The 24,002-nt window shown below is 46.4% G+C and overlaps 3 long non-coding RNA genes across 4 annotated transcripts; 2 read left to right on the top strand and 1 right to left on the bottom strand.

The window, feature by feature from the left end:
* Positions 1-77: 77 nt before the first annotated feature.
* Positions 78-1,696, top strand: LOC106782571 (uncharacterized). The gene is made up of 2 exons (XR_002803965.2): positions 78-478; positions 1,470-1,696. It is a non-coding gene; the product is annotated as an uncharacterized lncRNA (long non-coding RNA).
* Positions 1,697-5,533: 3,837 nt separating this feature from the next.
* LOC111770616 (uncharacterized) lies at positions 5,534-12,810 on the bottom strand. 2 transcript variants are annotated; one of them, XR_002803966.2, is made up of 3 exons: positions 12,624-12,756; positions 10,656-10,779; positions 6,274-8,484 (listed from the first exon to the last, which is right to left on the bottom strand). It is a non-coding gene; the product is annotated as an uncharacterized lncRNA (long non-coding RNA). The 2 variants fall into 2 exon arrangements; XR_011432739.1 differs by lacking the exon at positions 10,656-10,779 and having other exon boundaries at positions 5,534-8,484; positions 12,624-12,810.
* LOC138920825 (uncharacterized) lies at positions 6,531-8,923 on the top strand. The gene is made up of 2 exons (XR_011432740.1): positions 6,531-6,629; positions 8,774-8,923. It is a non-coding gene; the product is annotated as an uncharacterized lncRNA (long non-coding RNA).
* Positions 12,811-24,002: the final 11,192 nt, after the last annotated feature.

Genomic DNA, 24,002 nt, shown 5'->3' with positions numbered 1-24,002 from the left:
TGTTTAGGCTTTCACATATGACCTGACACAAGGGCGGTTTTTATAAATGTTCCACATGTGCCTGACGGTCATGCGCTGTATCGGTTTGCCAGGGCCGCCGTAACAAAGCACCACCGAGCGGGCGCTTAAACCACAGAGGTTTATTTTCTCGCGGGTCTGGAGGCTGGAAGTCCCAGACCGGCGCGTGGTGGGCAGGGGTGGTTTCTGCAGAGCCTCTCTCCGTGGCTTGCAGACCACTGCCTTCTTGCTGCGTCCTCCCAGGGCCCCTCCTCTGTGTGGCACCCTGGTGACTCTTGGGGTGTCCAAATTTCCTCTTCTTGGGATCGGCTTAGGGCTCACCCGAAAGGCCGCCTTTTAACTTAACCACCTCTTTAAAGGCTGCTTCTCCAAACTCAGTCACCCTCTGAGGTCCTGGGGGCTAGGGCTTCAGCATGGGAATTTTGGGAGGAACACAGGTGTGTCTTCCTTGTCGGAGCAGGTGCGTAAGTTCATGCCGGCCTCTGTGTGTGCTCACCACCCCATCAGGCTTGTTAATTCTGTCATTCAAATCTTTCAGATCTTTAGATCTTTTTCTGCTTGATCTATTCGTTTCTGGGGAGTATTAGAATCCCCCATTCCTTTCGTGGACTTCTCAGTTTTTTGGAGTAATTCTTCCAGTTTTTGCTTTCCTTATTTTGCGGCTATGGAGTTAGGTATAAAAAGCTTATTATTGTTGGGCCTTTTTGGTGGGTTCTTATTTTAATCATCCTATGGTGGCCCCCTTTATCTCAGTTAGTATTTCTTGGCCTAAAGTGTATTTTGTCTGATATTAGTATTAGCATATTGGCTTTTGTTTGGTTAGCATTTGCCTCCTGTATCTTTTTCCATCATTTTATTTCCAGCCTTTCTTTTTTCTTTCGCTTTAGAGCATGTCTCCTAACTGGCATGATATTGTGTTTTGTTTTGTTTGTTTTGATCCAAGATGACATCCTCTGTCTTTTAACAGACAAATGAGCTCAATTAACATTTATAATGATTGTTGATATATTTAGACTTACCTCTACCATTTTATTTTCTTGATCTATTTACCCTAACTCTTAAAATTATTACTTCTTATGTTCTGTCATCTGTTAAATTTATAGTTTTCTTTCTTCCTCTTTTTTCTTTGATAGTTTAGAAACTGTGGATGTATTTCTATTGTTTAATGGGTTGCCCTTAAATTTTTAACATTGCTGCCTAGAAGTATATTTTCCTATGCCCAATGTCTAAAGCAGCACAGTCTAATAGAAATATAATATGAGTCACATGAATCATTTTATATTTTCTACTAGTCACAGTGAAAAGTAAAAAGAAACAGGTGAAATGAATTTTAGTAATATGTTTTATTTAACATACATCAAAAATAGTATTAATCAATGTAAAATTATTAATGAAATATTTACATTTTCTGTGCTAACTCTTGAAATCTGCTGTGTATTTTACACTTACAGCTCATCTCAGCTCGGACCAGCCCCGTCTCCACTGCTCAGGAGCCACATGTGGCCTGCGGCTGCTCCATTACCACGTGTCTGAAGTTATGGGTACCTCTGTCCTCAGCAGGAGACAAGCACTGGAACATTCAGTATCCTCTGTATTCCCCTCCCCACTTCCTTGTTCTTTTTTAATATCAGTTTTATCAATATCTAATTTACATATAATACACGTACAATTTCGATGAGTTTTGATAAGTGAATATATCCATGTAAACATCACCGAAAAGAAGATAGCAAACAGCTGATTTTTTGCTCTCTTTCACTTTAGATTAATTTTGCCTTTCCCCAGATTTCACATAAATGGACTTACACAGGATGTGCTGTTTTGGGTCTGGCTCCTGTCACTCAGCATAACATTTTCGAGAGTCATCCATGTTATCGTGTGTGTCGGTAGTTTGCCGGTTTGTTCCTTTCATTCCTGGGTGCTGTTCCCTTGTGTGGAGGCGTCACTTTTCTTTATGCAGTCCCCTGTTGGAGGACATTTGGGCTGTTTCTAGGTTGGGGCTGTCGTGGAAAGGCCACTGTGAACGTTGGTGTACAAGTCTTTGTGTGGACACGTTTTCATTTCTCTTGGGTAAATAAATGCCGAAGAGTGGACTGGCTGGGTGTACGGCAGGAATAAGTAACTTTATAAGAAACTGCCGAACAGTGGTTGCGGCACGTTGCATCCTTCTCAGTATTGTCTGAGAGTTCCAGTTGTCCCATGTCCTCTCCAACACTTGGTATGGTCAGTCTTTTTAAATCTAGCCTTTCTAGTAATGTGAAGCGCTATTTTGTTGTGGGTTGTTTTGTTTTGTTTTGTTTTTTGCTGAAGAAAAATCACCCTGAGCTAACATCTGCTGCCAATCTTCCTCTTTTTGCTTGAGGAAGTTTCGCCCTGAGCTAACGTCTGTGCCAGTCTTCCTCTATTTTGTATATGGGTCGCTGCCTCAGCATGGCCACTGATGAGTGGTACAGGTCTGCACCTGGGAGCCACTGAAGTGGAGCGTGATAAACTTAACCACTAGGCCATGGGTTTGGCCCCCATTGTGGGTTTTAATTTACATTTCCCTAATGACTAATGATATTGAGCATTCTTTCATGTGGATGAAAAAATATACATATTTTCCTATGGATGAAATAATATATGGATGAGATAATATGCAATGAAAAATTCATATATCTTCTTTTGTGCAGTATCTGTTCAAATCATTTTTTTTTTTTTGCTGGGAAAGATTCACCCTGAACTAACATCTGTTGTCAATCTTCTTTGTTTTTTCCTCCCCAAAGCCCCAGTGCATCCTGGTATATTCTAGCTGTAAGCCCTTCTAGTTCTTCCCTGTGAGCCACCACCACAGCATGGCCACTGACAGACGAGTGGTGTGGTTCCACGCCTGGGAACCGAACCCAGGTCACTAAAGTGGAGAGTGTCGAACTTTAACCACTAGGCCATCAGGGCTGGCTTTGTTCAAATCTTTTAATTGGGTTATTTGCCTTTTTCTTATTGAGTTGTAGCTGTTCTTTAAATATTTCAGACACCAGTCTTTCGTCAGATTTGTGTTGTGCATATTTTCTCCCAGTCTGGGGCTTGTCTTTTCATTTTCTCAGTGATGTCTTTAGAAGGGTAAAAGCTTTTTAAAACTGATGGAGTCAAAGTTATCCATTTTCTCTCCTACAGTTTGTACTTTCATGTGTTTAAGAAATCCACTTTCCCCAAGGTTGAGAAGATTTTCTCCTAGATTTTCTTCCAGCAGTTTCATTAGTCTACGTTTTAAACTTCGATCAATGATCCATTTCAATTTAGTTTTTGTGTGAGGTGTGAGGTAAGGATTGAGGCTCATTATTTTTCCATGTGGAGATCCAGTTGGGTGCAAGTGGGAGTGATGGATGTGCAACTTACAGATGATGCTGTTAAAAGGAAACGGGGTGTCTTTCCCTTTCTCTGTTTCTACTAATGGGAAGGTGGATTCAGTGGAGCGCCATCTTGCTCTGGGCACAAGAGCAACACCACAGGGATCATGGAATGACAAACACCTAAGGAGGCTGTGTCCTGAACACCATGAAGCTGTTACATGAGCTACTCATGCCCAGACTGTTACTTGGGGAGAAATCAAGCTCTATCGTGGTGAGCCACTGGCACATTGGATCTCTGTCAGATCAGGCAAACCTCTGTCCTAACCTAATAATTAGCAGTACCAGTATCCTTCGCCAATGTATTTGTTCACGGTTACTTCTCAGTACTCTTTCCCTTTTGGTTTATATTTCTTCTTGGCAGAGAACATCCCTTAGGAGTTTTTCACCAAGAGTTTGGGGGATGAAAAATTCTTGAATTTTGTAAGTTTGAAGAAGTTTTCATTTAGCTTTCACTCTTTAGTGATGGTTTAGCTAGGTATATTATTCTAAGTTAGTAATTAATTTTCCTCAACACCCTGAAGGTATTATTCCATTGTTTTCTTGCCTCTTTTGTAGTTATGAATTCTATGGGTTTGCCATTTCTTTGTGGTAACCTTTTTTCCCCTCCAGGGGCACTTTTAAGATTTTCTCAGTCTATAGTATTCTGTTACAGCAGCCTGAATTCACTAAGACAGGCTATTTATTCATAGGCTGCCATGAACATTGGTATATCTGTCTTGTAAAATATATGTACACATTTCTACTGGGTATATACCTAGGAAGTATATGCATACATTCAGCTTTGGTAGATTATGCCAAATTGTTTTCCAAAGTGTTTGTGCCAATTTATTCTCCAGCCAGCAGAATATGAGAGTTCCAGTTGCTCTGCATCCTTGCCATATTATCAATTAAAAATTTTAAATTCCTAGTGTGTGCAGTATCTCATAGTGGCTTTAACTTGCATTTTCTTGATAACGAATGATGTTGAACACCTTTTCCAATGTGCATTGGTCATTTGGATGTCCTCTTTTTTGATGTCCTCTTTTTTGATGCAAGTCTTTTTGCCCATTTTCTAAATGAGGCTGTCTTTTTCACATTAGTTTGCAGGAGTTTCTCATATATTCTGGACATGAGTTCTTTGTTGGAAATATGTATTGCAAATATCTTCTCCCACTCTGTAATTTTCATTTTTATTCTGTTGATGTTCTTTTTTTTTTTTTTAAGATTTTATTTTTTCCTTTTTCTCCCCAAAGCCCCCCAGTACATAGTTGCATATTTTTCGTTGTGGGTCCTTCTAGTTGTGGCATGTGGGACGCCACCTCAGCGTGGTTTGATGAGCAGTGCCATTTCTGCGCCCGGGATTCGAACCAACGAAACCCTGGGCAGCCTGCTGCAGAGCACGTGAACTTAACCACTCGGCCACGGGGCCAGCCCCTGTTGATGTTCTTTTTGATGAACAAAAATTCTTATGTCAGTGAAGTCTAATTTGTCGCTTATTTTTTAAAGATTAGAACCTTTTATGGGGCCGGCCCAGTGGCTGAGTGGTTAAGTGCACACATTCTGCTTCAGCGGCCCTGGGTTTGCTGGTTTGGATCCCGGGTGCGGACATGGCACCGCTTGGCACGCCATGCTGTGGTAGGCGTCCCATATATAAAGTAGAGGAAGATGGGCATGGATGTTAGCTCAGGGCCAGTCTTCCTCAGCAAAAAGAGGAGGATTGGCAGCAGATATCAGCTCAGGGCTAATCTTCCTCAAAACAAGAACAAAAACAAAACACAACAAGATTAGAACCTTTTGTGTGCTACTTAAGAAATCTTTTCTTAGTCCAAGGTCTCTTTCCTATGTTACCTTCTCAAAGGCTTATTGTTTTACCTTTTACATTCAAGTCTATGATCCGACTGAAATTTATTTCTACACACGGTGCGGTAGGGGTCAAGATTCATTTTTTCCCATATGGATATCCATTTGACTCAGAACCATGTATTGAAAAGAGCTACGTTCCTCCCATTGCCCTGTAGGGACAACTTTGTCACAAAATAAGTGACCTTATACTTATGGGTCTTTTTCTGCGCCCTTTATGCTGTTCTGTGGTTCTGTGGGGCTGTTTTTCTATCCTGTGCCAATATCACAACCATCTTAATTTCTTCTGCTTTATACTTAATATATGATAATGTGAGTCTTTTAACTGTTCTTTTTTAGGATTGTCTTGGCTGTGATTGGTCTTCTGTATTTCCTTGTACATTTTAGAATCAGCTTGTAAATTTCCACAAATATTGGCTGAAATTTTTATTGGAATCACATTGAATCCACAGATCAACTTGGAAAGAATGTAATTCTTTCCCATATTGAGTCTTCGGATCCATGAACATAGTATATCGCTATATTTATTTGGGTCGCCTTTAACTTTTCTCAGTAATGTTTTGTAGTTTTATATATAGAGATCTTGTCCGTCATTTTCCCCCAAGTACTTGATGTTTTCTGGTGCATTTAAGTGATATCATTGGCGAGTATTTAGAAAGGCAATGGATTTTTTTTTTAATGTTGACGTTTCACCCAGGAACTTTGCTAAATTCACTTACTGATTGTAATCACGTATGTGTTAATTCTTTCAGTGCTTCCATGTATACAGGCATGTTGTCTGTGAACAGTGATGGTTTGTTCCTTCTCTCCAATTTTTATCCTTTAAATTTCCTTCTCTTGCTTTGTTACACTGAATAGGTTCTCCTGTACAATGTTGAACAGAAGTGGTGACAGTGAACAGCCTTGCCTTTCTCCTAAGCTCTGGGGGAAAACTTTCAATATTTTGCCGTTAAGTATGATGTTTGCTGTACTTTATGTTAGATATTGTATCATATTAAGGAAATTTCCTGCCTATTTCTAGTTGTTAAGATTTTTTATTCTGAATGAAGATTAAATTTTATTGAATGCTTTTTATGCATCTACTGAGATGATTTTGGTCCTTTATTTTGTTGACATTGTGAAATATGTTGATTTTTAAAAATCTCTTAGAATTATTAAATCACCTTGCTTCCTGAAATAAACCTCACTTGATCATGGTGTGTTATGGACATGTTTGTCAGTGTTTGTCAACATGACTCGATATTGTTTGTTTTTTAAAATTTAGCCATTGTAATAGTCTGTAATGGTGTCCCATGTGGTTTTAATATGAATTTCCCTTCAGACTCAGGAATGAAATTGAGCATCTTTCATCCACTTATTCACCACTCACACATCTTCTTTTGTGAGGTGACTGTTCAAATCTTTTGCCCATTTAAAAAATTGTATTGTTTGTCTTTTTATTGTTGAGTTTTGAGAGTTCTTTGTATATTCTGGATATAAGTCCTATATTGGATGTGTGGTTGGCAAAGTTTTTTCTCAACCTGTGGCTTATCTTTTTAGTCTCTTAACAGTATCTTTTACAGAAGTAAAATTTTAAATTTTGATATAATCTAAGTTATCAATTTTTTCCTTTCTATACCATGCTTTTGGTGTCATATCTAAGAACACTTGGCTTATTCCAAGTTCTCAGAGATTTCCCCCCATATTTTCTTCTAAAAGTTTTATTGTTTTACATGTATCATTTAGGTCTGTGATCAATTTTGAGTTAGTTTTTGTATAACATGTGAGATAAAGATTGACAATCTTTTTTTTCCATATGACTATCCAAGTTTTTCAACCCAATTTGTGGGGAAAAAAGAAAACCCAGCGACCCTTTCTCAGTTAACCTGCCTGTGCCCCTTTGCAAAAAGTCAATTGGCCATATTTGTGTGGTTCTATTTCTGGATTCTCTGCTCTGCTCCACTGATCTAGGCGTCTGTCCCTTCACCAACTCCACACTGAGTGCTGTTGCTTTACAGAAAGCCTTGATCTCAGGCAGTGTGAGTCCTGAAACCTTGTTGTTATTTTTAAAAGTTGTTTTGATTAGGGGCCGGCCCAGTGGTGCAGCAGTTAAGTTTGCACATTCCACTTCAGCAGCCCGGGGTTCATCAGTTCGGATCCCAGGTGTGGACATGGCACCGCTTGGCAAGCCATGCTGTGGTAGGTGTCCCACGTATAAAGTAGAAGAAGATGGGCACAGATGTTAGCTCAGGGCTAATCTTCCTCAAAAAAAAAAAAAAATTGTTTTGATTATTCTAGTCCCTTTGCCTTTCCATGTAAATTTTAGAATTAGCTTATTGATTTTTCCAAAATTTTCCTAGGATTTTATTTGGGATTAGATTGAATCTGTAGATCAATTTGGAGATAATTGACAGCTTAACAGAATCGAGTCTTCCAATTCATGAACATGGTATAGCTCTTCATTTATTTAGGTGTTTTAGAATTTCTTTCATTAGTGTTTTCTAGTCTTCAGCATACAGATTTAAACCTGAGTATTTCACTTTTCCCAGTGCTGTTTCTTGATTTCAATTCTAATTGTTCATTGTGAGTATATAGGAATACATTTTTTTGTGTATATTGACTTATATTATGTGATCTTGCTAAACTCATTAGTTTATGGGTTTTTTAAATATAGATAATTATGTTGTGTGTGAATAGAAGGAGATTTCTTTCTTTCCTTCCAAGCTGTATGCCTTGTTTGCTTGTTTGTTGCACTGGCTAGGAATTCTCTCATGGTGTTGAATAGGAGGAATGAGAGCAGGCACCCTTGTCCCTGATCTTCACAGGAAAACATTTGGTCTTTCATTAAGTGTGACGTGAGTAATCCAGTACCAAATTCCAAACCAAGGGTCTGCTTTCTAGAGCCACTTTCTAAGCTTCAGTAAGCAGAACTGAGATGAAAAGGAAGTGCCACTAGTGTTTAGGGAGTACAGTCCCAGGGAAGCTGGAGTGAGAGAAAAAGAAAGGTGGAAGAACCAATATGAAGGTACCTTATTGAGCTGGTCACTGGTCAATGTTGATCACGATCGATTGCTTGATCCTGTAGAACCGTCTTGCACATGCCTGGGCATTGAGTGGATCCCACAGCATTTCAAGCGCCAGCAGCCACAGGAAGCCCATGGCGGGAGGAGCAGAAATGCTGTCAGGTTGTGCTGTGTGGAGTTGTCTATGCAGCATTGGTTGGGACAGAACGACTGGCCAAGACTCTCATAGACTGGTGCAGCTGCAAGGATTCAAGATGGCAATACGAGTACATGAGAAATCTGCTGTTCAGTCTGTCTCATCTGTTTTTTAAATTTTCAGTTGCATACATGCATATGGCTTAAAGCATCAACTAGGTCCACAAGGCTATTATGAAAAACTGCAGCCTCCTGTCCCCTGTCCCTGAATTCCTCCATTTTCTGCTCCCCAGAGGCAAACAACTTCAATTCTTTTAACTGCTGTTTTTGGAATTTACCTCTATATCGCTAAATAACATGCTTTATTGATCCTTTTTTTCCTTTCAATTTTAGGCATTATCTTCCAACTTTCCGCAACAGAAGATGAGGAACTAGCTGCCTTTCATCAGCACCACCCTACCTCCACCTTCTGCACATACACTCCCTGTCCCACCATTCTTCCAGTATAGTCAAATCACAATAAAGTTTACATTATTATGATTACATAGGTCCTATTCACTCCTGTGCCGTGTAGAACACTACAGTTATTTTCTTTTTCTTCTACAATCTTCTGTTTACCTTGTAGTTAATATTGTCTAGTTTTTATTTATTAGTTTGCTTAGTTTCCTGAGTAATTATCATGGATTCATCTCAAACCCTTCCCCAGCAGCACAAACTGCCTCTTGATACATCCAAGCACATCAACCTCCCAATTGCATCCTCTTGGAAGCATTTTCCACAGATCCTTCCGGTCTGTTCCAATCTCATCTGGCTGCTTTCCAGGCCTGTTGGGATCTGCCTTCCTCATCAGCTTTAGGATTCCCATTGTTTCTCTCATGTATTGGTTTCCCACCTCAACCTCTTTCTTGGTCTACCTTGTTTCGATGGAGCACATCCTCTAGTAAATTCCCAAGAAAGAATAGAAGGGAGTTAAACTTTTTGAGCCCACTTATTTCTGAAAACATCTTTCTTCTACCTTCACAATTGATTGATAGTTTGGTTGGGTATAGAATTCTAAGTTTGAAAAAATTTTTTGAGGATTTTGAAGGCATTTGCTCCATTGTGGTCTAACTCCAGTGGTGCTGTCAAGAAGTCCGATGCCATTCCGGTTCTTGATTTGTTGTATTTAACCCGGTTTTTCCTTGTCTGGGAGTGTGTGTGTGATTTTTAATTTGTTCTCAGTGATCTGAAATTTCACAAGGATGTGTCTTACTGTGCAAATATTTTCATCCATTTTGTTAGATACTTGGTGGATATTTCCAATCTGGGAACTCTTATCACTTAATTCAGAGAAACTTATTTGAATAACTTATTTGATTATTTAACACCCCCCACCCCCTTTTCTATTTTCTCTGTTCTTTGTGGGACTTCTCTTATTTGGATGTTAGATCTCCTGTTTTTGTTTTTTTTAAAGATTTTATTTTTCCTTTTTCTCCCCAAAGCCCCCTGGTACATAGCTGTGTATTTTTAGTTGTGGGTCCTTCTAGTTGTGGCATGTGGGATGCTGCCTCAGCATGGCTTGATGAACAGTGCCATGTCCACGCCCAGGATTCGAACCCACCAAACCCTGGGCCACCAAAGTGGAGTGTGTGAACTTAACCACTTGGCCATGGGGCCGGCCCCAAGATCTCCCATCTTGATTCTCTCATTTTCATGTCTTTTCTCTCCTATGCTTTGTCCTTTTGCTCTGTTTTCTGGAATATTTGCTCATCTGCAACCTTATCTTCCAGTCCTTCCACTAAGCTTTTAACTTGTGCTATCCAAGAGATATTTTTTGTTCTCAGAACGTTCCTTTTTAAAAACATCCTGTACTTGTTTAATGTGTGCTGTCTCTCTTCTGTCTTTGATGATACTAATGATATTTTTTTTGGCATCTTCTCCTCCTTCTTGTCATCATCATCTGAGTCCCCTCCAAATTGCTTTTTTCTCCATTTGCTATTGCTTGGCTCTGGGTGAGGGGCTTCCCTCATGAGCCTGGAGATCCTTGGCTTTTGCACCCAGAGGCTGCTTGGAAGCACAGAGCTCAGAGCTGGCTGCCCGCTGGACCCCACTGGAGGCTGATCTGTCTGGGCTCTTTCATTGGGGGACTCTTGATGTCACTGCCTTTAAGTCTTTCCTCCAGGCCTTCTGAGATCTGCAGAGAGTTACCTCTCAATCTCCTGCACAGAGGTTCACACCAAGCCTGGTTGCCAGTTGGTAGTATCAGTATTCAAAGTGAAGACCTTCTCCCACTTACCTTGTCTTCAGAGAGATGCCCGTGCCCCCGCTGGATCCGCTCTTCCCCTGTACAAAGTCCCTTGGTTCTCCCCTCCAGGGAATAAGCCATGTGTCTTCTGTGGGAATACGGTGGGGGCAGTCACCTTGGGGGGTGGGGGGATCTTGGTTACTGACTGCTCTTTAAACTGTCTTTCAACAAATCCCCTGTGGTTCAATCTGCTTTTTGCCTCTGCTGCCAGAAGTACCTGGCACTCGATTCCAGACCCTTTGGGGTTCTGTTTGTTCTGGAATTTCCTCATTGCCAGCTTAGGCAGAGAGGAAATTTTTTTTTTTTTGCACCCACTAAGTCAGTTCCCACTCATCAATCTGCTTTCCAATTTCAAAATTACCCCACTTTCTTTGTCACTCTAATATTTTAAAAATTCCTTTTTGTGCCGTTCTGGAGGAGATTCTGGAGGGAGTGGGGATAAATGCCTGTGTCTAATCTCTAGCTCTAAGCAGGAACCCTGGCTGCTCTTTTTTTCATTATATTTAATTCTTTTTTCTATTTCCCCAAACTTCTTAGTCATTTTAATCACAGCTATTTGTGGTCTCTATCTGCTCGATCTACCATCCGAGGTTCCTGGGGGGGTCCACGCCTCCCGTTGGTTTCGCCACTGACTCTCACTTACGACGGGCTCTTGTTTTGTGATTTTTCCCTGTGAGCTCATCTGCAGGGACCTTTGTCGGTCAGGACCCTGGGCAGCCCGGGTTCAGGTCGTGTTTGCTCGTATTGTTTCTGCCCAGTGCCCAGGGGTGTCGCCAGCCAGGGAGCCCTTTTTGTGTTAAGTTCTTGCTTTCAGGGTCTCTAGAGCACGACGGTGTAAATTTAACTCCCAGAGCCCTTGAGGATACGTCTCTGGTTAGGAATCCCTGGAGCAGCCCCGTATCTTACCGGAGGGCCTGGCTGTGGCAGATCAGCTTCCTGGTGATCCGTCTGAATGGTTTTTTAATTTTTATTTTTATTCTCATCCACCTTTTCACTGCGAATGGAAGAGTGGCTCGCAGGCGGGTCTCATTTTCAACTCTCTGCTTTGTGGAGCCCCAAGCCTGATTTCTTGTCCCCACAGGGACTGCACTGCCCACCCCCCAGGCTGCTGAGACCAAAGCCCCTGCCCTGCCCGCGCCCAGCGCAGCACCATCCCTCCTGCCTCCTGCTCTGCTTTTCAGCTGCTTCTTTGTTTTGATCCCTGGGGAGTGCCCCTCCTTTCCTGCAAGCTCAGCCATGCATTTAAAAGGGTGTTTGTTATATTTTAGCCACCATTTCCAAGGAGGACTTTGTAGCAGGCGGGTTCTCTGCTGTCTAAGTCACAATACTGCTGGAAATGGAAGTCCCGCCTGTTTGCTGTTTTCTGATGTCTTGTGCGTCTCCGCGTTCCCCACAGCAGAGCAGTAATAGAGGCCTCTGGAAGGGGAAATGGAATTGAATTGACACATTCCCACCTAATTGGGGATTTTGCCAGGGGCCACAGCAGTGTCAGGGTTCCTCCTGCAGTCCTGCTGTTTGGAGCAAGAGTCTCAGAGAATATTTAAGATCCATCCTGGGCTGGCCCCAGCCTACCATGGGTACCCTCCTAGGCCTCCTGCCCTCCAGGCACACAGCTGACCACCAGCCCCATCTCACTCTTCTTTGAACTCGCTGTTCCCACCCCCTGGCCCAGGCGGAGTGGCGGCCCCAGCGCCTGGCAGCTCTCCGCACGGAGCTTCAGGGCTGTTGGCTCGCCGTCCAGCCTCCTCCACCGGACTCGCACTCCCCGGCGCCAGGCCCAGTTCCTTTCCAGTCTGTATCTCCAGCATCCTCGCGGTAACGCATAAACATCCGAGGCGCTCGATAAACGTGTCTAATGCGTGCAGGCGCGAGCCGGCATTCTCCCAGAACCAGCTCCAAGCACAGACCTCCTATTTTACAAAATTAAAGCAGCTGTTACAGCCGGGTCGCTAAACTCACCTTAACCTCCCTCCCGCGTGGCAGACCCCCCTGCACTGTAGGAGCAGAACTAGCCTCTGGCGTTTTAATAGGGAGGTGGCAGCCATTGGGTTCAAACGGACTGTAATTAGCCCTCCCCAGAGCTGCGGGGTCTGCTCCTGGGGCAGGGGCAGGAGGCAGCTGAGCAGGAGGGAAAGATTTGCTCGCTGACTCCTCCCCCAGCTCCTCCCGTCCCCATCTCCAGGGTGGGCGGGGTTCCAGGTCATAAGCTTGGGAAGAGACGTCTCTTACCACAAGGGGACCTGGGTGCATGTCTCCCCAAAGCTGTGGCCCTCCGAAACTTTGTCTCTGTGGGTCCCTCATCTGCCAGGGCGGATGAGTGAGAGGAAGGTCCTAGTGCCCCAGTCATGGTGAGTTTGCAAAGCACTTTCCCTCTGATGAAGGAACCCTGGGAAGGGACTTGGCTGGGGTCACACATGGCAGGGGTCACACATGGCCGGGGGCGGGGGTGGTGGTGGTGGTGGTGTGGCTGCACTGTCCAGTTGGCAGCCATCAGCGACACGTCACCACTTAGCGAGCACACGGAATGTGGCCAGTCCAAATTGAGATGTGCCTTAGTCTAAAACACACACCAGATTTCCAAGACTTAGTATGAAAAACAAAAAAGTAAATATCTCCTTAATAATTTTAAATATGTATGACATGTCAAAAGGATAATATTTTGGATATATTAGACTAAATACAAATATTATTACAATAAATGCCACCAGTTTCTTTTTACTTTGTTTTAATGTGGCTACCAGGAAATTTTAAATCGCCCACGTGCATTTGTGGCTGGTGTCCTATTTCTACTGGACAGGCTGGTCTAGAGTCTGGGCCACGTGCCTCCCAAGCAGACCTCTGTCCTGTGCCGCCCTGGGCCCCCAGCAGGGCGGCGTGCTCCAGGACAGGAGGCATCTCTGCTGGCCGCCGCTTAGATGCTGGGGGTTTAGGTCTTGCTGTACCACCCAGGAGCTGTCTGACCGTCCCTGAGACAAGTCCCTTCACTCTGAGCCCCAGTTCCTCCTCTGTAAATGACACAGTTGTGCCCACAGGGGAACAGGGTGGCTTTCAGGATTCAGGATTCACAGAGAGCCCTTCCCGGTCACCCATCGGTATCCTTGTCACACCGCCACTAGGCTGTGAGCAGCGCCAGGGCGGGGCCTCGTCTGCTGCATCCTGCACAGACAGGAGGCCAAGAATTCTGTGCTGAGCGAGTGAACCAGCGCTTGTCCAAGACCACGGGGCATTGGCTTATAGATGAAACCGTTTCTCTGGCTGTGGGGACGAGCCATTCTCAATCCATTTTCTGCATTTGCAGGTATCTCATATTCATGAGATGCACAGCCCTGGGTGCAACCAGATTTGGGAGCTACCCCTGTCCTGATTTGGGGCCCCTTGAAAGCAGAACTTGAGTTTAGGACTTGGGAGTGACTCCAGGAGTCAGGAGAGTGAGTCGGGGAGGAGGAGGAGCGATGGGGCGTCCTCTGCTGTGGGCGAGAGGAGGCTGGTTTCCACCAGGAGCTCCAGAAGCATGTGGAGACCCTCCCAAGACTGCCTTCCAGAAGATGGGAAGTGAGCATCTATCCACTGGCTCCTCTCCACCACTGCAGGTCACCCCGGGGCCTTTGCTTCCCACTTCTGAGCTGTCTAGTGGCTCAGGAGGCTTTGGGGAAAGCCCCACGGCAGAAAAGCGCCTGCTTGGGTGGCGCACTCGTCCACGGGAGTCAGGGCTGTCCATCTGTTGCAGCTGAAATCAGAAGTGGGATGAGGGATGTGATGGGGCACAAAATGTCTGCTACGGTCCCTGAAGTTTACAGACACCAAAAAGAATTCAGAATTGCTGCCGCACGTGGACAGAGATCAGTGGCTGAACTTGAGGGCTGGTGTGGACAGAATGGGCTGTGGCTTATGGGCAGTTTCTAGAAAGCTAGCTGAAACTTCCTTTGTTCATTCAGGCCCTCATTCATTCATTCATTCGTTCGTTCGTCAACCATATTTATTGTCCACTGCCTCTGGGTCAGGCCCTGGCCCAGCCCAGAAAGGATGGCAGAAGGAAAGAGGGAGGGGTAAGGAGGTCATTATATCAACCAAGTGCAACCTTTCCTGATTCATAAATTAGGCAAGTCCCTTGCAAATTTCAGCCCTTTCATCTTCACAGGTAACAGCATACCAATGCTGAGTGTCACCCATTATCGGTGACAGCACAACCGAAAGCTCCTGAGGAGGGTTCAGCCTGTCCCCTGGGTCAAGGAGGACTCGGAAATGAACTCACCCCCCCCATCCTGCCTTCCTGCCTTCACTCAGCCTGCAACCCGTGAGCGCCCACTCAGTGTCAGGCTCGGTGCCAGATCTGGGGGTGCAACGGTGAGCGAGACGGAGCCCCTGCCCTCGGGAGCTCACGGTCTGGAGCGAGAGAAGGTACTACCCTTGCAGGCTCCAGGCCTGGGGAGGGGCGTGGAAGGGGCTGCAGCCTGCTGGGTCTTGGAAAGCTTTCTGGAGGAGGTGCAACTGAACAGTCACCCCAAGGCCTCTGGGCCCCAGATGTGAGCTTCTGGCACAGACCAGACCTGGCTGAACCCCATAAGTGGCTGCTTGGCAGAAGACATTGGCAAACTCAGGCTTATTCTGGGCCATTTGCATATCATTTGCATCTATCTGCATATGTGGTGGCACAGCCTGGTCTCTTATGCATTTAAATTGCAAGTTATTTGTCTCTCTTTGAAAGCTCTCATTTTTTTCCCAAGGGGGGCTGGCTCCATTTCACCTACTTGCCCTTATAATGCGAGACTATTGAGCTTGCCCAGCGCGGTGCAAGGCTGTAGATCTTGGGGCACAATATACGTTTGATATTCTGGCTTTCAGAGTACTTTGTTATGTTTAAGGGACCCATGACAGCCTGGTGCAGAAGGGAGTACTGCGCATGCGTGCCCTGTGTTACAGATGGGGAAACTGAGGCAGAATGATTGAGTGAGGTTGGGTACCTCACTTGCCATGATGGAGGCAGGACCACGGCTAGGGGCCAGGGCCCCCGATTTCTGATCCCATGCTGAGAGGGCCCTGAGATGTCATCTCTTTGTGCAGATGGTCAAAGGAGGTCCAGAGAGGGGCAGGGACTTGCCCAAGGCCACCCAGCTCGTCCAGAATGCAGCCTTGGCCCCCACAGCTCTGCCTCAAGACAATGGGCTCCTCTGCGAAGGTGCTTGTTTTTGTGGCTGTGTCAGTGGCCTCTGCCCCTTCAGAGGGGACCCTCCCTGTAAATACCCAGTGTGTTGATTTCTCCTTATCTGGGTTGCTGTTTAAGCCCCATGAGTGATGTCACCCAACCTGGCCCGTCTCATTCAACTAGGACCTGACTTTGCCCAGGTGTGAGCTGGCTGGAGTCCTCGCTGGTCTTCTAGCTGAGGACTTTCTCCTGCCCAGAGGCACAGTGTGGGCTACCTCAGAGGATGGACGTCCCTCCCTGGACTCAGCAGATGCACCTCTGACACGACTGTGAGAACCAAACTTGAGGCCATCACCTTGTATCCTGAAATGTGTCAACAGAGTAGAGTGGGTACTTACTCAGGGCCACGAATTGGGTCCAACTGACCATCATGTCATTGGGGATCTTTATTTACAAGAAGAGAACCATGTGATTCACTGTTAATAACAGCTCCCATTTACTGAGCACTTTACCATGTGTGGGCACGGGGTGGGGCTTTTGCTCAAGTTACTTCCATTCCTCATCCCGCAAGGCAGGGACTGTGATTCCGATAGCTGAGGCCACTGAGGCTCAGTGAGATGAAGGACTGTGTTCAAGGTCACACAGCAGAGTTTCAGAGTCAAGGCTCAACATCAGGGCTGGCTGGCTTCAGACCCCCCAAAATGGCCTGCATGTTCTACTAAACCATGTGACTTCCAATGTCAAGTCTAAAACTAGACCTAACACGAGCACTAAATTATAAGTCTTAGGCAGCATAATGTAAGGATTTACAAGGCACAGACTTGCTGGTACTGGAGGGATAGCTTATATCAGGTTAACTTTCTGCTGGTAACAATTATAAAATCTGGACAAAATATATAAAACAGATTTGTTGGGGATTACTGGAAAGTGACCAAAAGCAGGCAGAAACTGGAGGGGAAACAAGAAAACCACACTGGTGAGAGACATATTTATCTGGCTTTTCCCCTAAGGGCACTCCCTAGCTCATGTAGTGCATAGGGGATAGAGCTCAAGTGGAAAGCAGAAGCCTTATTGGCTGAGGAGTGGAAAGTTGTAGTTCAGGGCCCCCAGAGCAGCTAGAAATCAGGAGAGAAAAATCCCAGAAAAGAGAGCCACAGAGAGAGAAAACTCCCCTCCAGTTCTTGGCTAATTTTGGCATGCGGTGTGACTCTAAGGAACCCAGGGGAAAGCACAGCTGGATGGCTGGAAGGACTGAGCAGAGGTTTCTGCTGCTGCTTGGCATTAAGGAGACAGATTTTCTAGTTCAAATCTCACCAAGTTAGAGTGGCATGGTAAACAAGCCAGGCTTTTCATTGAGATCCTGGGAGACCATGACTTTGGAGTAAGGATCAAAATGAACCTGCTCTAGCAAAGTCTAAAACCGAACCTCCACAGGATCAAGCCGAATGGCCGGCAATTAAGCAGAACAAGATGCAAAATTCTTCAGAGGAAGATCACACAATCCAGAAGCGCTCCATTGTATCATCACAATGTCTAGCACAGAATTAAAAACTACTAGATATGGGAAGAAACAGGGAAATGTGACCCATAAACAAGATTTTTTTTTAAAGTCAGTAGAAACAGATCCAGAGATAATCTGGATGTTGGAATTATAGGCAGGCTTTTAAATAATTACAATGAATTTGTTAAAGGATCTACAGGAAAAGGTGATTATAATAGATGAAGACATGGGAAACTGCAGGAGTGCGTTAGTCTCCCAGGGCTGCCAGAACAAACTGCCACAAACTGGGTGACTTACAACAACAGATATTTATTCCCCCACAGTTCCAGAGGCTAGAAGTCTGAAATCCAGATGTCGGCAGGTTAGTTCCATCTGAGGGGGAATGGGTTCCATGCCACTCTGCTGGCTGCTGGTGATGGCTGGCGATCCTTGCCCTTCCTTGGCGTGTGGATGCACTGCTCCAATCTCTGTCTCCATCTTCACATGGTGTCCTCCCTGTGTCTCTCTCCTCCTCCTTATGAGGACACCAGTAAGATTGGATTAAGGGCCCATTTTACTCTAATATGACCTCATCTTCACTTAGCTAACTGCATCTGTAATAACCCCATTTCTAAATCAGGTCATGCTCTGAAGTATTGGGAGTTAAGACTTCAACATATCTTTTTAGGAGGGGGTGATGTAATTCAACTCCTAACAAGGAGAGTTACGGAAACCTTTTTTTTTTTGAAAAAGAACCATATCAAATTCTAAACTGTAAAATACAGGATCTGAAGTCAAACATTCATTGGATGGGATTAACAGCCATATAAACATTTCTTGGATGAGATTAGACCCAATAAAAAAAGGACCAATGAATTTAAAGACAGATCAATGGAAATTATCCATGCTGAAGCACGAAGAGAAAAATGATTGAATACACGAACCGAGCCTCAATAACCTGTGGGGCAGCATCAAGCTGTCTTAACATACATGTAATTGGAGACCCAGAAGTGAAAGAGAGATAATGGGGCAAAAAAAATTTTGATGAAATATTGCATGAGAATGTTCCAAATTTGAAAAACTAACCTACAGGTCCAAGAAATTCAATGAACCCTAACCCAGGATAAATACAAAGAAAACCATACTTAGGTGCATCACTGTCAGACTGCTGAAACTAAAGATTAAGAGAGAATCTGGAAAGCAGCTGGAAAAAAAGAAGACAATGAGGTGCAGGAAAACGAAGATGCAAAGACAGCGGACTTCTCATAAAAACAATGCAAGTCAAAAGACGATGGAACAACACTTAAAAAGCGATGAAAGAAAAAAATTTGTCAACTTAGAATGCTATTGGTGAAAATATCTTTCAAAAAGGAAAAATGAAAACATTCTTGCGTAAATAAAAACAGAGAATTAGTTTCCAGTATGCATAGACTATAAGAAATGCTAAAGAAGGTCTTAAGGGTTAAGGGAAATGATATCAGATGGAATTTCAGATTTACAGGGAAAAAAATAGCACTGGGAATGGTAAATGTGTGAATAGATGCAAAAGACTATTTTTCTTTTCTTAACTTCTTTAAAAATGAATCGACTCCTTAAAGCAAAAATAACAGTGTGTTCTGGGATTTATAACATATCTAAAAGTAAAATATATGACCACAATAACTCAAAGGTCGGGAGAGGATGGAATGGAATTCTGCTTTGGTAAAGCGCTAACAGAATTCATGAAGTGGGGTACTGTTATTGGACGGTAGACTGCGGTAACTTGAGAATGCATATTGTAACCCCTGAGAGAGTAAGTGAAAATATAAAGAGAGAGCTAAACAGCAGAGGGGAATGGAATGTCTATAAATACTTGACTAACCCGACAGAGGGCAGTACAGGAGGAAAAAGGAACAAAGAAGAGAGGGGACAAAAAGACAGCAAATAGAAAGACAAGAGAGGTAAACCCAGGAATAAATACACTAAATGTAAAAGGACTAGAAACTCTAACTGAAGGGCAGGTATTGTCAGATCTGATTTGAAAAACAGCCATGTCTGAGTTCTGGCTGTCTAAGTGGGAGAATGGAATGCGGCTGTGCATCAAAGCCCTGAGCACCATGCCGGGCCACGGTGGGTGCTTCTTGAGTGAAAACCCTGATCTTATTTTATGATCCCACTTTCCTGGAAGCCTGGCAGTGAACTTCCTGTGGGGAGGCTCCCGTCAGCCGCCCACACAGCATCCGGCCCAGAGCTGAGCATCCATCCAAGCAGCTGGTGTTGAGGACCATCTTTGTGTCAGACAGACGGGTCCTTCCTCACTGAGGGCTGCATGTGGGTTATTTGTTCACTTTTCAGGAGCAGGGAGTGGCCCTCCTCCTTTGCCTGCTCCGAAGCAGGGCGGAGAGGGGAGGCTAAGGCAAATGGATCCTCAAAGCCAGGACTGGCTGGGGTCAACGACCTGTGGCCAGTGCAGCCACCTCGTGCTGCCCAGCGCCCTCCCCTTTCTTGGAAGCTGATGCCAGGGGCCTGCCCACCAATCTCCCAGTGCCCGTGGGCTGCAGGCAAGGCCTTTTCCACCAGAGGAGCTCCTACTCTCTGGCCTGGACGGTCAGCCCCTTTCTTACGCCTGGCGTCTAGCTCCCTCTGATTGAGCCAGAGCACACAGCCTTCAGTCAGCAGGTTGTGGGCAGGACAACAAGGCAGTGTCGTGGGGCTGGAGCAAGAGAGGGTGCATGAGGCTCCATGAGCCCAGGGTGGGCTATAGGCCCTAGGTTACTACTTGCTAGTTGGTGGTCTGTGTGGGCAAGGAAAGGGGGACCAGGACCACGAGCTGCATGTCTGTAAGTCCTGCCCCGACATCTGGCCTCTCAGTTCAGCTCAGAGCCTTGAGGACCAAAGTGCGATTTCCAGCAACTTCCTAACTGTCCAGTCCATTGGTCTCCCCATCCTCCAAACCCCCAGTCACTACCCCTCCTCCCACCTGAGGGGAACCTCTACTCCAATTTCTAACACCATAGACTAGTTTCGCTTGTTTTCGTCCTTTATATAAATGACATCTTTTGCACACGATGTTTGTGAGATTCGTCCATATTACTGTGGATAGTTGTAGATTATTCGTCCTTAAAGCCACCAGTCGCCCTCTGGATGAATAGTCTACAATTCCTTTATCCATTCCACAGTGCAGGAGCTGTGGACTCACTCCATGCAGGGCCGTGACGGACAGAGCAGCTCTGAATATTCCAGGTCACGTCCTCTGGTGAACACACGGGTGCACGTGGGTTGGGTCTGTGCCTTGGAGCGGAAGCAAGGGGTCAGAGGGTGGGCTGTGCTCATTTTGAGTGGAGCAGGCGCCCGCTTCCCGCCGGGGTTGTCCCGACTTCCATCCTCGCCGCCACAGTGCATTCCGGTTGCTTCACGTGCTCATTGACACTCGGTGTCATCAGTCTTCTCCGCGTGAGCTTTCCTGGCGTCTGATCGGCCAGCTCCCTGTTGCCTTCATTTGTGTTTCTCCGACGACTCGGGAGGCTGAGCACCTTCTCACACGTTTGTTGGCCATTTGGATATTCTCCTGTGAAATACTTCAATCCAAGTATTCCCCCTCATTTTTCTCTTGAGTCGTCTGCCTTTTTCTCACTGATTTCAAAGGCCGGTCTGCTCCGCCCCACAAGCTCACGGCCCCCGTGGTTGGGACTTATTTGCACAGTAGGTGATGACAGGGTTTCAAACAAAAGACGTAATATGTCACATAAAATTAATCCTATTTGAATTGATTTTGCGTTTGATGGATCCATTTGTCTTGGTTTCTGGTTGTGTGAAAGCTACGAGGAGTTTATGCCTCGTTTTGTGTTGGTACGTGTGTAAGTGACAGCACAGTAAGGATCGCTCGAGGCCACGAGGAGGGCCCAGCAGATTCCCTTCTCCTCATGGCAAACAGGAGGCGACTTTCAAAACCCGAGGCCAGCGTGGTAACCCCCTCTGCCTAAGGCAAAGGCTGCTCTCCGTCGGGATGGCGACGGGGGTCCTGAACCAGCCCTCTGGCCTCCCAGCCTCGCCTCGCACCTGCACCTGCTCTCCTGGTCATCCCCCAGAGCGGGGTTCTCTCTCTGGACCACGAGCTCCCGCCCTGGGCCAGCCCTCTGCACAGGCCCCCAGCTCCGCCTGCTCCCTGTTTCAGAGCAGCCTCTCCCTTGAGGCCCTTCCCTTTGCTAGAGTTAAGTTCTCACTCAGACCTCAGACAGAAGCCCCCACCATGGCCCTGAGGCACACCACCCTAGCTAAGCGCATGTCTTCTTTGTACAATCCCAGCTGCAATTTTTGGTTTATTTGTTGCACTCTTCCCTCCTAGACTGCAAGTTCCATGAAGGCAGTGATGGCATTTTTTTCCCCCCACCTTTTTTTTTTCCAATGTCTATGCCGGTGCTTAGCATTTGGCGAGTGCTCAATAAATGTTTGTTGAGTGACTGAATGACCTGAGCTTGTGTAACCTTCTCACCATATTGTTGCTGAAAGGCAGAGAGGGCCCAAGGTCACATGCAGGGAAGGGCCAGAGGCAGGCCTGGGGCCCAGCAATTCCTGTCCAACCACACAGAACGCAAAGGAAAGCCCTCTTTGGCCAGCAGCATAGAGGCCAGGCCGACCTCTTCAAGGGCCGGGATGACTCTTAAGGATAATCTAGTCCTATTCTTTTGTGCTTCAAACGAGGACACTAAGAACCAAAGGGAGGACAGGGATGGTCTGGAGTCACGTGGGGACGCAGAAGCCTGGCGGGATCTGGGACCCGCGCTGCCTGACAGTCAGCATTCTCCCCCCTGCCCCTCATTCTCTTGGAGACAGGCGGCCGAGGGAGGAGGGGCTCGCGGTTTCCACAACCCTGACTGAGCCTCGGAGCCCGGCCGGGTTTCCCAGCCCCACGCAGATGGGGACTGATGACAAAGGCCTTCCTTGTTCTCCTCAGAGTCTATTCTGGAGTCCCCTGGGGCCGTATTGAATTCCTGTCCATGGGAAGGTGTAGGAGGACAGGAACATTCTGGAATAAGAGCAGGGGCACTCAGAGCGAGGCAGGAAGGACAACTCACAGCCGAGGAAAACTCCCACTGCCCGCAGATGCCCCCTGGTGCTGCGTCTGGGCGCCCTCTGTGATGGGCGAGGACTGAGGGCAGGGACTCAGTTAACCCTTTCTGGGCAGAGGCAGACATCTTCTAATCGACAATTTTATTGAGATAACTAGATGGACATGCAGTTGTAAGAAATAACAGCGATGCCAGCTACCCTTTACACAGTTCCCCCTATGGAAACATCTAGAACCATAGGACAATCTCCCAAGTGGAGTATGGACGTTGACACGTTCCACAGATCTTCTCAGATGTCCCGGTGCTGAGTATACTGTTGTGTGTGTGTTCATTCTGTGCCATCTGACCCCATGGCTGTGTATCCTCCATCCCAGTCAGGACACAGGACACCTCCATGGCCACAAGGACCCCCTCCTGCTGTTCTTGTGACCATACTCCAGACCGCCCCCATCCGGCACCTCCTGCATCCTTGGCAACCTCCAATCTGACCTCCACGGCTAAACTTTTGCTGTTTCAAAAATGTCATCTGAGGTTAGCCTGGTGGCGCAGAGGTTAAGTGCGCACATTCCACTTTGGCGACCCGGGGTTCACCGGGTCAGATCCCGGGTGCAGACATGGCACCGCTTGGCAAGCCATGCTGTGGCAGGCATCCCACATATAAAGTAGAGGAAGATGGGCACAGATGTTAGCTCAGGGCTAGTCTTCCTCAGTAAAAACAGGAGGATTGGCAGTGGACGTTAGCTCAGGGCTAATCTTCCTCAAAAAAATAAAATAAAATAAAAAATTAAAAATGTCGTCTAAGCGGCATCAGGGAGCTGTCACCTTATGCGGTTGGCTGTTTCCCCCAGCAGATGCCACTTTGGGAGCCAGCACAGTGTCTGCATGATCTCATGGCCCCCAGAGGCGGCATCTGTGGTTCCCATTTTACAGCTGAGCAGGCTGAGCCCCTGAAGCTCCAGAGCCAGCGCTCTCGGTGGCCACAGCAGGGAGCGCCTCCTCAAGGAGAGCAGGGCATGGGTGTGGGAGGTGGGCTGGGGGCTGGGGGCTTGGGACGCAATGGCCCCCTGAGCCTTCTTTAGAGCTTGCCCTCCGTCTGCCCTGCCTGGGGGTGGGGGGGGTCTCCTCTGTCCCTCCCAGCCCTCCCCAGGTGTCTTTTCCCTCCACAGAGAGGCAGGGACTGGCGGCTGCTGGATCCCAATCTGCTGACCCTGTGTGGCCACCGAGAAGCTGGGACTTGCACGGTGGCCCCATCCTCTGAACCTCAGGCTCCCCCTGGGTGAAACGGGGTGGGGGGATGGATCGCACCCTGCAAATCCGTGAAGATGCAATGAGGCGACGTGTGAGGAGCAGTCAGCAAGGTGCCAGGCGCAGAGTGAGCCCCAGCGCACACCGCCGAGAGCCGCCCGCGGCCCCATTTGGCAATGAATTATGTATGGCCTTCTGGCAGCCCTGTTCACTGGGGCTGGCGTTCTCCAAGCTTCTCTCGGGCCTCTCTCTCCAGTGAGGGGCGCAGGCTCCCCCCGGGGAGGGGTGGGCCACGTTCTTTGTCTGTCCTGCAAGGACCTGATGGACTTCTGGTGGCTGGTGCCCCAGTCCCCAGGACGCCCATTTCACAGACAGGAGAACTGAGGTCTGGGATCAGCTCGGGAACATGATAATGATGATAA

This window comes from Equus caballus, chromosome 25 (genome assembly GCF_041296265.1).
Source record: "Equus caballus isolate H_3958 breed thoroughbred chromosome 25, TB-T2T, whole genome shotgun sequence".
In the NCBI taxonomy this organism is placed as follows: Eukaryota; Metazoa; Chordata; class Mammalia; order Perissodactyla; family Equidae; genus Equus; species Equus caballus.
This window is presented reverse-complemented; position numbering and strand designations above follow the sequence as displayed.